Here is a 13,294-nt window from a genome sequence, read left to right on the forward strand (position 1 = left end):
TCCTAATGCTGTGACACTTAGCACAGGTCCTCATGTTATGGTGACCCCCAATCTTAAACTTTTTTCCTAGCTACTTTGTAACTATAATTTTGCTACTGTTATGTATGGTAATGTAAATATTTGATAAGCAGGATATCAGATATGTGACCCTGTAAAAGGGGTTGTGACCCCCACAGGTTGAAAACCACTGACCTAGGGAGATTTAAGTACTAAGGGAAGACCATGTCTCAGGATGTGCGCGCCTAGAGCAGCAGTAGAAGGAGTGAGAGTACAGGGTCGCAGTCAGCAGTGTCTGTAAGATGAGCAGTGTCATTGAGGTGGTAGAACTGGAACGTGGATGGGAGAGTATTGGAGATGAGCGAGGAGCAGGAAGGGATGGAGTGGCTGTGAAGGAAGAGGTGGGATTTGAATCATACCTGATAGAACAAGGGTCATTTACTTATACTAGGACGCTGTCCTTGAAGAAGGAAGGCTCACTGAGATAGTACCTTTCAGTGCTCGGTGCATGGAGAGCAGGTAAGTGTTGGGCCTTGGTGGTGGAGACAGAGCTGCCTGGAGCTTTGTCATGTGGTCCTGCTCCACACTGCAAGGTGATAAAGCTTCTCTCCCAGCACCCTCCCCTCAGACCCCACTACCTAGTGTGTCCTGTGCTATATATAGGCTATATAGCACAATATATATATAGGCTTTGTTTTTAATGGGTGCTGGGAATCTATCTCAGGTCCTAATGCTTCTGCGGGAAGGTGTTTACCAATAGCCATCTCACCAGACCTACATTATTTTTGGCATTAGAAAGAATGTTCATGCTTGCTATGTGGGAGTAACTCCTCTGTACTATCTCCATGCTCTGACTTACTGCTCACCTGCCACTGATGGTGTTCCTGTCTCTTTAAAACTTGTCAGTTGTGGGGGCTGGGGAAATTGGTTCAGTGGTTAAGAGCATTGCCTGCTCTTCCAAAGGTCCTGAGTTCAATTCCCAGCAACCACATCTGGTGGCTCACAACCATCTGTAATGACGTCTGGTGCTCTCTTCTGGCCTGCAGACATACACACAGACAGAACATTGTATACATAATAAATAAATAAATAAATAAATATTGAAAAAAACTTGTCAGTTGTTTCAGGGCAAAGATCTGTGGTTCTTTCTTCTACCAGAGAGCCAAGGTTGGAAGACTCTGGCCCTCGCTCTAAATTCAGCTCACTGTTTTGTAAGTCCCTTTGGCAAAGAAATATTACAGCTGAACATCTGTAATCAATCTAATAATTGAAAAACACTTTAAAGTATAATTAATTAAATACGGTGTTCTTGCCCAAGAAAGAATTGCATTCTTCTCATTAGTGGAAATAAATTACAGAGTCTGGTTGGGTCTAGTTATGTTTATATTTTGAGTTTCGGCAGAAATATTTGAGGTAAGTACCTGTGCAGTGTCCTCAGGCTTCCAGCTCGGCTTTATTAGTCTTAGTTCCTCTTTGACTGCTGTGACCAAGGCACCGTAAGAGAGAAATCAGCTATGGGTTGTGGTTCAGAGGGTCAGAGTTCATGATGCAGAGGAAAGGCATGGCAGCAGAACAGCTCATGCCTTGTTCCACTGACCTGTCAGCTTCCTGAGACTGCTCTGATATATTGCAGCAGAATCGCGAAACAGCAGACGTTTATCTCTCATTGTTGTGGAGACCAGAAGCTCAGATAAAGGTTCAGCAAGGCCAAACACTGCAGATGCTCCTCCCCTGCTGCCCCAGATCTTGTCTCTTTTAGCTTCCAGCTGCGTTCCTGGGCTCTAGCTCTGTGCCCACACTCTTCCTCTTACCTTGCCATCTCCTCTTGTATTTCTTTCTTTTTTTAAAAATGCATATGTGTGTAAGTTCCATGTGTTGTGAGACATGTATGTGTTTATGTGTGTGGTTCCTTAGACACTGCTCCCCACCCTGCTTCTGGGTCTGTTATTGGCCAAGAACTCATCATTTAGGATAGACAGGCTGGCCAGCAAGGCCCAGGAATCCTTTTTTCCACCTCCCCAGCATGGGGTTTACAGGCATGCATCAGACTACCTGGTATTTTGTGTGGCTTTCAGGGATCAAATTCAGGTTCATGCCCATGAGACAAGCACTTTATTTACTAAGGCCCTTCCTCCTCTCCTACTTTTTTTCCTTCCTTCCTTCCTTCCTTCCTTACTTCCTTTTTCCTTTTTTAAAGGATTTTTTTTTGTTGTTTTGTTTTGTTTTTTGAGGCAGAGTCTCGACATAGACCTGGCTGGCCTGGAACTCGTTAGAGATCTACCTGCCTCTGGCTCCCAAGTGCTGGGATTTAAAGGTGTGTGCCACCACACCCTGCTTCCTTATTTTTTAAAAGAACAAGTGTAACTGGATTTAAGGTCTACCTGGATAATCAGGATAAACCCTTTTTAAAAAAAAAAAAAAATTAACATTTTAAAATTTAGTTTACATATTGACCACAGTTTCCCCTCCCTCCTCTTCTCTTCCTCTCCCCTCCCCATCCATGCCTTCTCCGTCTCCATTCAGAAAGGGGCCCACCTTCCGTGGGCTTGAGCTGAGCACATCAAGTTGAGGTAGTACAGAACTTCTCTCCTTGCAGAAAGCCTGGGCAGAGTAATCAGCATGGTCAACAGGTTCCCAAAAGCTAGCTAAGCACGAGGGACAGGTCCCGATCGCCCTGCTAGGAGCCTCACAGACCAAGCTACACACAACTGTCAACACACATGCAGAGGGCCTAGATCAGTCCCACGCATGCTCCCTAACTGTTGGTCCAGAGTCCAGGTGTTCCCATGAGCTCAGGCCTGCTGTCTCTGTGGGTTCCTCAATCATAACCCTGACACCCCCACCCCCATATACTTCTTCCTCTCTTCAGGAGGACTCCTGGAGCTTGACACCCCCACCCCCATATAATTCCTCCTCTCTTCAGGAGGACTCCTGGAGCTTGGTCCAGTGCTTGACTGGATTTCTGTATCTTCTTTCTAGATAAAGGCTCTCTGATGACAATTAGGCAGTCACCAACCTGATTACAGTAGAAGGCCAGTTCAGGCACTCTCTCTACTACGACTAGGAGTCTTAGATGGGGTAGTTCTTACAGATTCCTGGGAGTTTCCCTGGCACAGGGCTTCTCCCTAACCCCCAAATGACTCTTTTTTTGAGTCTGTTTTGTTAACTCTCACCCTCTGTCCCGCCCCCAATCCGCCTCCCACACCCAACCTGCTCAACCCACTCCCTCAAGTTCCTATCCCCCAACTTTCCCACCCTCAGTTTACCTAGAAGATCTCTTCTATTTCCCCTTCTCAGGGAAATCTGTGCGTTCCTTTTTGGGCCCTCTTTGTTTTCTAGCCTCTTGGGGGCTGTGCACTGTGGGCTGGTTCAGGATAAACCCGTCTCTAAGACCCTTGATTTAGTCACATGTTAAAGCATATAAGGTAACATCTGCAGACTCCAGGGATTAACCTAGAGAGGAGCAAGAAGGGTAACTTCCTGCAGAACCTGTTCATATACTCACAACAGTTTCCAGGGCCACATGTCTTTGAGGTCCTTGTGCACGTCCCATCAACTCTGGATTTGTTCAGTGGTGTGCCTGTGGTGTGCTAGAGTTATGTGACCTCCTCACCCTCACTCGGCTCTGTCATGCGCATACATTCTTCATCCTCTTAGAATTAGTCTTGAAAGGACTTATTTTTTTCTTGACCATGGAGTCTTCAGTTCATAGTTTGTTCTTTGCATTGGTTTCTCTGGCACTGTTGGGAACTGTTAGTCTGTGCTAAGACATTTCTTTCATCGTTCAGTTAGGTGGGTAACTTAAGGGCAAATGACTGGTTCCAGCGAGAGAAGAAACTCACTGTGATGAGTGCTTAGTGTGCCCAGCCATTAGCAAGTGTTTACCCTGGCTTCTTACTCACTGTTGAGTACAGAGCTGAGAACAGGCTGCATCAACTCGGTTATATACTGAGCAGTGGGGAAGTGAAATGAATACTCAGGGGTGGTAGAGTTCAAAGGGTTGGAGCTGGTCTTTGGATGAAGCCATTATCCCATAAGTACACAGCACACTTCAGCTTTAGTAAAACGCTAGTAGTCTAATTACACGAGCAATCTTTGCCTTGGTTTGAGGGGGTCAATAGATCTGAGTTTTGGTCAAATTTGTGATGCTTATTTATGGTATTAATTGTAGGAGTATTTTTTCTGACCCTTAGGTGTAAATAAGATTAACATGTGACTTGCGTGTCTTTTCGGGCTGTTTTAGACATTGAGAGACTATGGGTGGAAAATTTTGCTAATATGTATTAGAACACAGTTTTCCATGTAGTCCTGGCCTGGAGCTTGATGAGCCGCTTAGGGTGGTCTTGAATTCACGGAGCTCCGTCTCCTCAGCCCCCCCCCCTTCCCGTGCTGGGTTTAAAGTCCTGCACCACGCTTTGCTTTATATTTGGTCATGTTCTTACTATGTTCCTTTGCTTTCCTATATTCAAATTTTAGGAATGTGGCCAAAGCCTCAAACCAGAAACTGCATTAACCCCAGCTCTGAATCTTATTTCTTAGGCTCTCTTGGGTGTTTAGCTGGTGTGACTGCTCACACTTGCTCTAACTTCTCTGATTCAGACATCCCTTCTCCCTTATCCCACCACCTTCATCTCTTCTCCCCTAGTGTGTCTTCTCGCTGTTGGCTTACATTGAGAATGTTCACGCCTGCTTCTAAGCCCTCTTCTTGGGTAGCTTTGCTCTTCTTCACTTTGTGCTGCTATAGGGCAGAACAGCTCTTCCGTCAGAGCCAGTTCCTTCCTGTCTGCTCAGGAGCCTTCCTTTGTCATTAATCTCTTTTTTTTAAATATTTATTTATTTATTTATTATGTATACATTATTCTGTGTATGCCTGCAGGCCAGAAGAGGGCACCAGGCCCCATTACAGATAGTTCTGAGCCACCATGTGGTTGCTGGGAATTGAACTTAGGACCTTTGGAAGAACAGGCAATGCTCTTAACCTCTGAGCCATCTCTCCAGCCCCTAATCTCTTTTCTTTAATTTTTATAAAAAGACTTAAATTTCTAATGATAATTATGGGTCGCTTATTGATGGAAAAGGTTTCTGAGATCCTTAAAAATTCTTTGACATTCATGTGTTATTTATTGAGCTTTAAAAATATTCTTATGTGCTTTGATATTTTGCCTGTGTGTAAGGGTGTTGGATCCCCAGGAACTGTAGTTAGAGACAGCTGTGGGCTGCCATAAGTGTGCTGGGAATTGATCCCCAGTCATCTGAAAGAGCAGTCAGTGTTCTTAACTGCTGAGTCATGTCTCCAGCCCTTAAGTTTGTTTGTTTGTTTGTTTGTTTGTTTGTTTTTGTGGTAGTTTTGTCCTTCTATGTACAGAGAGTGTACTTACTCACACCTATGTCACCTAAGCCTGTGCTTCTCAACCTTCCTAATGCTGCGACACTTTAAAGCACTTCCTCCATGCTCTGGTGACCCCCAACCATAAAATTATTTTTGTTGCTACTTCATAAATGTAATTTTGCTACTGCCGTGAGTCATAATGTAAATATTTTTGGAGACAGAAGTTGCCCAAAGTGGTTGCGACCCACAGGTTGAGAACCACTGACCTAAGCTATCTACAGCTTCTGTCATATATGACACATGATTAACTGAAACCTGATCCTACAGAACAAAACAGAACTGTACTCTTTTAAAGCTTTGTGCATATTCATGCTTGCTTACCTGGACATGCACACGTATGTACAAGTGCCTGTGGAAGCCAGAAGAGGGTTCCAGATCCCCGAAACTGGAGACACAGATGGTTGTGACTCCCTGGCATGGGACCTGGGAATTAGACTTAGGTCCTCTGCAAGAGCCTGCTCTCTAGCCCCATCGTAGAGTCCGTTTCTAGAGTACTGTAAAGAATTGGAGGCAGAGCCCCTGCACTGCACTACAGTCGAGATAGCACGCGGGCATTTCCAGTCCTGTGCCCTGGGTCCTCACGACCAGGAATACCATTGTGGATATCACTGGGAACTAGAAAAATACTTAATATGGAGCCATACCCAGACCTCAAAACTAGAAAAGTCCTGGCTGCCAGAGTCGACCTGAAGGAGGATCTAGTTGAGAGCCCCTGTGACCACTGCTGCAGGCACAAATCTGGCTGTCTGGACTCAAGCCCCGATCCCTCTCCCAGCCGTGAGCACGCTCGCTGATTCTGCCACACAGTCGGTTCTCCCACAGTGCCACTTCGGCCTCTCGTCCCCTTGCTTTCCCCCGATTCAACACCAGGGCATTAGATAGAAAGGACATGGCTGAGAGTTTCAGAGGCTAGCCTGGGACTCTCTAAACCCCACAGGGTCACACCCCACGGGGCCCAACTCACTGATTTCTGCCTCTTGTCTAAGCAGATCCTTCTGTCAAATGGAGATAGGAATTATAATTCTTGAGAGGTTACCTGTACCCCAGGCTACCCACTTACTCAGTTTGTAGCAGAGGATGATCCCGATCCTCCTGAGCAGTAGTTCAGTGACAGCGATGGGACCTGTGCTGTACACTTGGTGTCTGCTTGTCTGCTTCCCTCAGTTAGCTCCTCATTGCGGTGCTGTACCCGTACGTATGCGCTTTGGAGGATCGTGAGCAGGGGGTGGTTTGGATTTGTTAGTTACCTTCTATGGGGTTTTCTCTGCAACTGTTTGATCAGGCAAGAAAAAGCAGAGTTTTATGTTTTGTGTTTGGCTGAAATTTCCTGTAAAGTGAGGGATTTTATTCTTGGTTTTTATTTTACTCTTTGACTCTTTTGGAGGCCCACCACTCAGCTCCCCAATAAATACATGGAGTCCCATTCTTTCCTATGAATGTCCGTTTAGCTTGGCTTAGTTCTAGCCATCTTAAATTATCTTTTTCCTCCTTCTCTATTCTATATACCTTTCTTTCCCTTTTACCCTGTGGCTTGCTGTGTAGCTCGGTGGCTGCCCCTGATGTCCTCTCCCTTGCTGTTTTTGGCTCCCATCTCTTCTTTTTCTCCTCTTTTTTTTTTTTTTTTTTTTTTTTTTTATTGAGACAGGGTTTCTCTGCAGCTTTGGAGCCTGTCCTGGAACTTGCTCTGTAAATCAGGCTGGCCTTGAGCTCACAGAGATCCACCTGCCTCTGCCTCCTGAGTGCTGGGATTAAAGGCATGCGCCACCGTCCTGCTTTTCTTTTTCTCCTTTTATTTATTCTTTCCTGGCAGCCCCACCTATCCCTCTCCTGCCTTGCTATTGGCCGTTCAGCTCTTTTTAGACCAATCAGGTGTTTTAGGTAGGCAAAGTAACACAGCTTCACAGAGTTAAACAAATGCAGCATAAAAGAATGCAACACATCTTTGTACCATTAAACAAATATTCCATAGCATAAAAGAATGTAACATATCTTTAACTAATACTCCACAACAGGGTTTGGATGCAAATGTTTGTAATTTTTTTTTCTAGCTTTAAGTTTTTTTGTTTTGTTTTGTTTTTTGAGGTCAGAGCCTCAGTGCATATCATCATCTGGAGACAAAGCAGAGAAATACTACATGGTGTACCTATTTTATGGCAATTTGGTACAGTAATTACCATTCAGGAAGCCTAGGCTCAGTAAACATTTTGTGTGTGTGTGTGTGTGTGTGTGTGTGTGTGTGTATATATATATATGTGGCACATGCTTGTAATCCTAGCACTGGAGAGGTGGGAGTAGGAGGATAAAAATTTCAAGGTCATCTTTGAGTACATAGAAAATTAAAGGCAAACCCGGGATATGGGGTAGATGTTTACTTGGGGAGGTTCTGGGGCTGGTCTTTGTCGCAGTGTGGTTAGAGAAGGCTATAGGATGTACACTGGTGAGAATTCATTTCTTGTTACAAGTGGTACTGTGTTAAACTGACTAAAACACACAAAGGAAAACCTACAAGACAAAATTTTAAAAAAAAAGAAACTGTTTTTGGTCCAGTTGAAAGGTTTTAGATGTAAATCAATCAGAGAGTGATGGGCTGTCAGAATGTGGGAATAAATCAATCAGAGAGTGATGGGCTGTCAGAATGTGTGGATAAGTCAATCAGAGAGGGATGGACTGTCAGAATGTGTGGATAAATCAATCAGAGAGTGATGGGCTGACAAAATGTGTGGATAAATCAATCAGAGAGGGATGGGCTGTCAGAATGTGTGGATAAATCAATCAGAGAGGGATGGACTGTCAGAATGTGTGGATAAATCAATCAGAGAGGGATGGACTGTCGGAATGTGTGGATAAATCAATCAGAGGGATGGACTGTCAGAATGTGTGGATAAATCAATCAGAGGGATGGGCTGTCAGAATGTGTGGATAAATCAATCAGAGAGGGATGGACTGTCAGAATGTGTGGATAAATCAATCAGAGAGGGATGGACTGTCGGAATGTGTGGATAAATCAATCAGGGATGGACTGTCAGAATGTGTGGATAAATCAATCAGAGAGGGATGGACTGTCAGAATGTGTGGATAAATCAATCAGAGAGGGATGGACTGTCAGAATGTTTGGATAAATCAATCAGAGAGGGATGGACTGTCGGAATGTGTGGATAAATCAATCAGAGAGGGATGGACTGTCAGAATGTGTGGATAAATCAATCAGAGAGGGATGGACTGTCAGAATGTGTGGATAAATCAATCAGGGATGGACTGTCGGAATGTGTGGATAAATCAATCAGAGAGGGATGGACTGTCGGAATGTGTGGATAAATCAATCAGAGAGGGATGGGCTGTCAGAATGTGTGGATAAATCAATCAGAGAGGGATGGACTGTCAGAATGTGTGGATAAATCAATCAGAGAGGGATGGACTGTCGGAATGTGTGGATAAATCAATCAGGGATGGACTGTCAGAATGTGTGGATAAATCAATCAGAGAGGGATGGACTGTCAGAATGTGTGGATAAATCAATCAGGGATGGACTGTCGGAATGTGTGGATAAATCAATCAGAGAGGGATGGACGTCAGAATGTGTGGATAAATCAATCAGAGAGGGATGGACTGTCAGAATGTGTGGATAAATCAATCAGAGAGGGATGGACTGTCGGAATGTGTGGATAAATCAATCAGAGAGGGATGGACTGTCGGAATGTGTGGATAAATCAATCAGAGAGGGATGGGCTGTCAGAATGTGTGGATAAATCAATCAGAGAGGGATGGACTGTCAGAATGTGTGGATAAATCAATCAGAGAGGGATGGACTGTCGGAATGTGTGGATAAATCAATCAGGGATGGACTGTCAGAATGTGTGGATAAATCAATCAGAGAGGGATGGACTGTCAGAATGTGTGGATAAATCAATCAGGGATGGACTGTCGGAATGTGTGGATAAATCAATCAGAGAGGGATGGACGTCAGAATGTGTGGATAAATCAATCAGAGAGGGATGGACTGTCAGAATGTGTGGATAAATCAATCAGAGAGGGATGGACGTCAGAATGTGTGGATAAATCAATCAGAGAGGGATGGACGTCAGAATGTGTGGATAAATCAATCAGAGAGGGATGGACTGTCGGAATGTGTGGATAAATCAATCAGAGAGGGATGGACTGTCAGAATGTGTGGATAAATCAATCAGAGAGGGATGGACTGTCAGAATGTGTGGATAAATCAATCAGAGAGGGATGGACTGTCGGAATGTGTGGATAAATCAATCAGAGAGGGATGGACTGTCGGAATGTGTGGATAAATCAATCAGAGAGGGATGGACTGTCGGAATGTGTGGATAAATCAATCAGAGAGGGATGGACTGTCGGAATGTGTGGATAAATCAATCAGGGATGGACTGTCAGAATGTGTGGATAAGTCAATCAGAGAGGGATGGACTGTCGGAATGTGTGGATAAATCAATCAGGGATGGACTGTCAGAATGTGTGGATAAGTCAATCAGAGAGGGATGGACTGTCGGAATGTGTGGAGTGGAAGTGCAGAAGTGAACCGCATCAGTGACATGAAAAGCAGAAAAGTCCATAAAAGAGTTACTTTTAGCAAAAGTAAACACAATTCACAAAACTAACTTCAAATAAAGCTAATGAAAAAGAAATATAAGGAACAAAGGGAAACTCACAACTGACACTAAGGACTTACCAGTTAAAAACAGAAACAAAATACTTAAAGATTTGACAAATATGACAGGTTACGTTAAATAGGCCAACCCTTTAAAAAATTACAACAAAATCTAAAATAGAGCAGAACAGTTTGTTTCTATTAAGTCTATTTTTATGCAAAAGAACTTAATTTAATAAAAAAAAACCAATTGAATGGTTCAGATGATCTTACCTAAACAATCCTGCTAAACGTTGTTTTGTGCAGGGTAAGAGATAGGGTCTGGCCTCACCCTCCCACAGGTGGCTGGCTGTCCACTTTAAGCAACTCTGGTTTTCCAAGGTGCTGCTTTCTTAGCAGTGTGTATGGTTGGCCTCTTTGTCAGAAACTGGGTGTCTGCAGGAGTAGGGGTTTGTTCTCAGTCCTAGCCCATCGATCAGTATGCCTATTTTTATTTCAGTAGTGTGGCGCTGGAGTATCATTTGAATCTTGAGTGGTGATAACTCCAGCAGTTCTTTTGTGATTGAGGATTATTCTGTCGATCCTGGGTCTTTTGTTTTCAGATGACATAATCTTTTAGTCTGCTTTCTACTGCTGTGATAAAGACCATGACTAAAAGCAACCCGGGGAGGAGTTTATTTCAGTTTACAGTTGTAGTCTATCATGAAGGGAAGTCAGGACAGGATTAAGATTTATTTTAATTTTAATTATGTGTCTGTGTGTCTGTGCAGGTGCCGGTGGCAGACGGAGGTATTAAATCCCACTGAAGTTAGAATTACAGGTTTTTGTGAGTCGTCCCCTCCCTCCACCCCAAACATGGACTTGGGGAACCAAACTTGGGTCCTCAACAAGAGCAGCAAGCATTTGTAACCATCTCTCCAACCCCTTAAATCAGTGCTTCTCATTCTTCTTAGTGCTGTAACCTTTTAATACAGTTCCTCATGTTGTGGTGACCCCCAACCATAGAAGTATTTTTGTTGTTACTTCGTAACTACAATTTTGCTACTGTTACAATTCGTAATGTAAATATCTGATATGCAGGATATCTGATATGTCACCCTTGTGAAAAGGTCCTTCATCCTCCAAAGGGGTTGCAGCCCACAGGTTGAGAACCACTGCCTTAAATGCTGTTTTGAAAGTAGATTTTCTACTTTGTATTTTAAATTCATTGAAATTACAGTGATATTTTGTCTGTAATCTAACACATAAAGAGTGCCAGGGGATCAGAGTCAGAGCTAAGCCATGAGTCAGCCATAGAGGCCAGGCAGTGGTGGCGCACGCCTTTAATCCCAGCTCTCAGGAGACAGGGGCAGGATCTCTGTGAGTTCAAGGTCACTCTTGACTACCCGAGATTGAATCTGTCTAAAAGAGAAAATGAGCTCAAAGGTAATTTCCAACACTTGGGTTCACACGTCTTTAATTCCCAGAACTAGGGAGGTAGAGAGAGGAGTGATGTGGCTGGGTGAAGAGAGGAATCCATGTAAAAAGCCAGACAGATGTGATTGCTACCTGTAATCCCAGAACTCAGCAAGCAAAGAAAAAGTCTGGGGAACAAGATAGCTTCTTAGACTAGCTGGAATTCAAGAGCTCCAGATTCAGGAGAGACCCTACCTCAATAATTAAAGTAGGAAATGATCAAGGAAGACACCCAATAAATGTGTGAACGTGCACATAAGTATACATATCCACACAAATAACATGTACCAATAAATGTGTGAACGTGCACGTAAGTGTACATATCCACGCGATAACATGTCCCCACGCCTGTTTCCCCCCAGCAGTGTATCAGCGAAACGAGCGTGTCACCCGGGCCGAGCTGGGGACTATTGCTACTGCAGTTTGCAAGAGGCTGGACTCTGGGGTTCCGCCTCTGCTAAGGAACAATGGCATCATCTAATGGAGCTTCTGTAGTTCATTAATTAAAAAATTTTAAAGAAAAACATTTAATCATAGACACTAAGCTGTTTTTATGTGTGTGATAGCATCTGGTGGAATAACTGTAACGTCTTAATTCAGTGAGTGCCGTAATTTGGTGTATTTTTACCCTGTTGGAAATCTCTTCAGTGTGGATTTAAGACTTGAGATTGCTAATATAAAAGGAAAGCTGCCTTGCTCGACTGGTTTCAATGGGAGGAAAAACTCAGTAGCACCCTTTCTCAAGTGAGGTCATGTGAAGTCCTCTGCATAAGAATCTCTAGAGTGCTGGGTAACGGTGAGAAAAAGGGAGGGAATGCCTCAGGCCTCCTCATTTTTGTGCCCAGAGACTGCCCCACTCAGGCTGAGGTCCTGAGCCAGGGGTGAGAAGCCGAGACACTTCTCTGTACAGTCCTGATGCTTGAAAACTGGCACTCAGCTGCCTTTCTTCTGTGACCTACTCTCCTGAGAATGTACAAGGAGTTTTTGATGCAGTGCCTTTCCACCCAGATGTTTTAAACTAATTTGTTTTCTTCCTTAAAAAATGAAAATTGCAGCCGGGCGGTGGTGGCGCACGCCTTTAATCCCAGCACTCGGGAGGCAGAGGCAGGCGGATCTCTGTGAGTTCGAGACCAGCCTGGTCTACAAGAGCTAGTTCCAGGACAGGCTCCAAAACCACAGAGAAACCCTGACTCGAAAAACAAAAAGAAAAAAAATGAAAATTGCAGTTTTTGAAATATTGAGACAGTTTCTGGTACAATCTGGGAGTCGTGTAATGATAACTGGTGTTACTAAGTCTGGAATTCAGTGTGATACGTAACACGCAGTTGTATTTCTCAAGGAGCTGGGGATGTAACTCTGTGACAATGCCTCCCTAACATACAAAAAGCCTGGGGCCATTTCCAGAGCTGTAAAAGCATCTCTGGCTTTATTTTCCCTACTGCATCCTTTTTAACATTAATCACTTTTAATGCCTGATGGGTGGGATTTTTCCTTTGATACTCTAAGCAAGAAAGCAGTTCTGCATTGGAAGCCAGCTGGGAGTCCCCTAATTCAAGTTCCACTGCTCTTTCTTTACTTGGAGATAGAATCAGATCAGTTAATCCCCAAGATAGCCTGTCCCCACAGGTCCCTGTCACAGTTGTTTGTAGCCTGTGTTTCTGACTGGTTGCTCTAAATCAGGGACCCACAACTGTCTTCTCGGGGTCAGTTAATTTGCTTACGTGGCTCACAGAACTCAGGAAAACACATTTACTAGTTTATTATAGAGGGTATTACAAAGGATACAGATGAAAAGATTTGCAGGGCAAGGTCTGGAGGAAAGAGCATAAAGCCTTCTCAGA

General features: G+C 43.9%; 1 protein-coding gene across 5 annotated transcripts in view; it reads left to right on the forward strand.

Annotated features, from left to right (window-relative positions):
- Window positions 1–13,294, forward strand: part of Lpgat1 (lysophosphatidylglycerol acyltransferase 1) — a 63,480-nt gene that overhangs the window by 18,351 nt on the left and 31,835 nt on the right. The gene's annotated exons all lie outside the window — the stretch shown is intronic.

Source organism: Microtus oregoni, unplaced genomic scaffold (genome assembly GCF_018167655.1).
Source record: "Microtus oregoni isolate MIOR12 unplaced genomic scaffold, Mior012 000047F_ref0000412, whole genome shotgun sequence".
Taxonomy (NCBI): Eukaryota; Metazoa; Chordata; class Mammalia; order Rodentia; family Cricetidae; genus Microtus; species Microtus oregoni.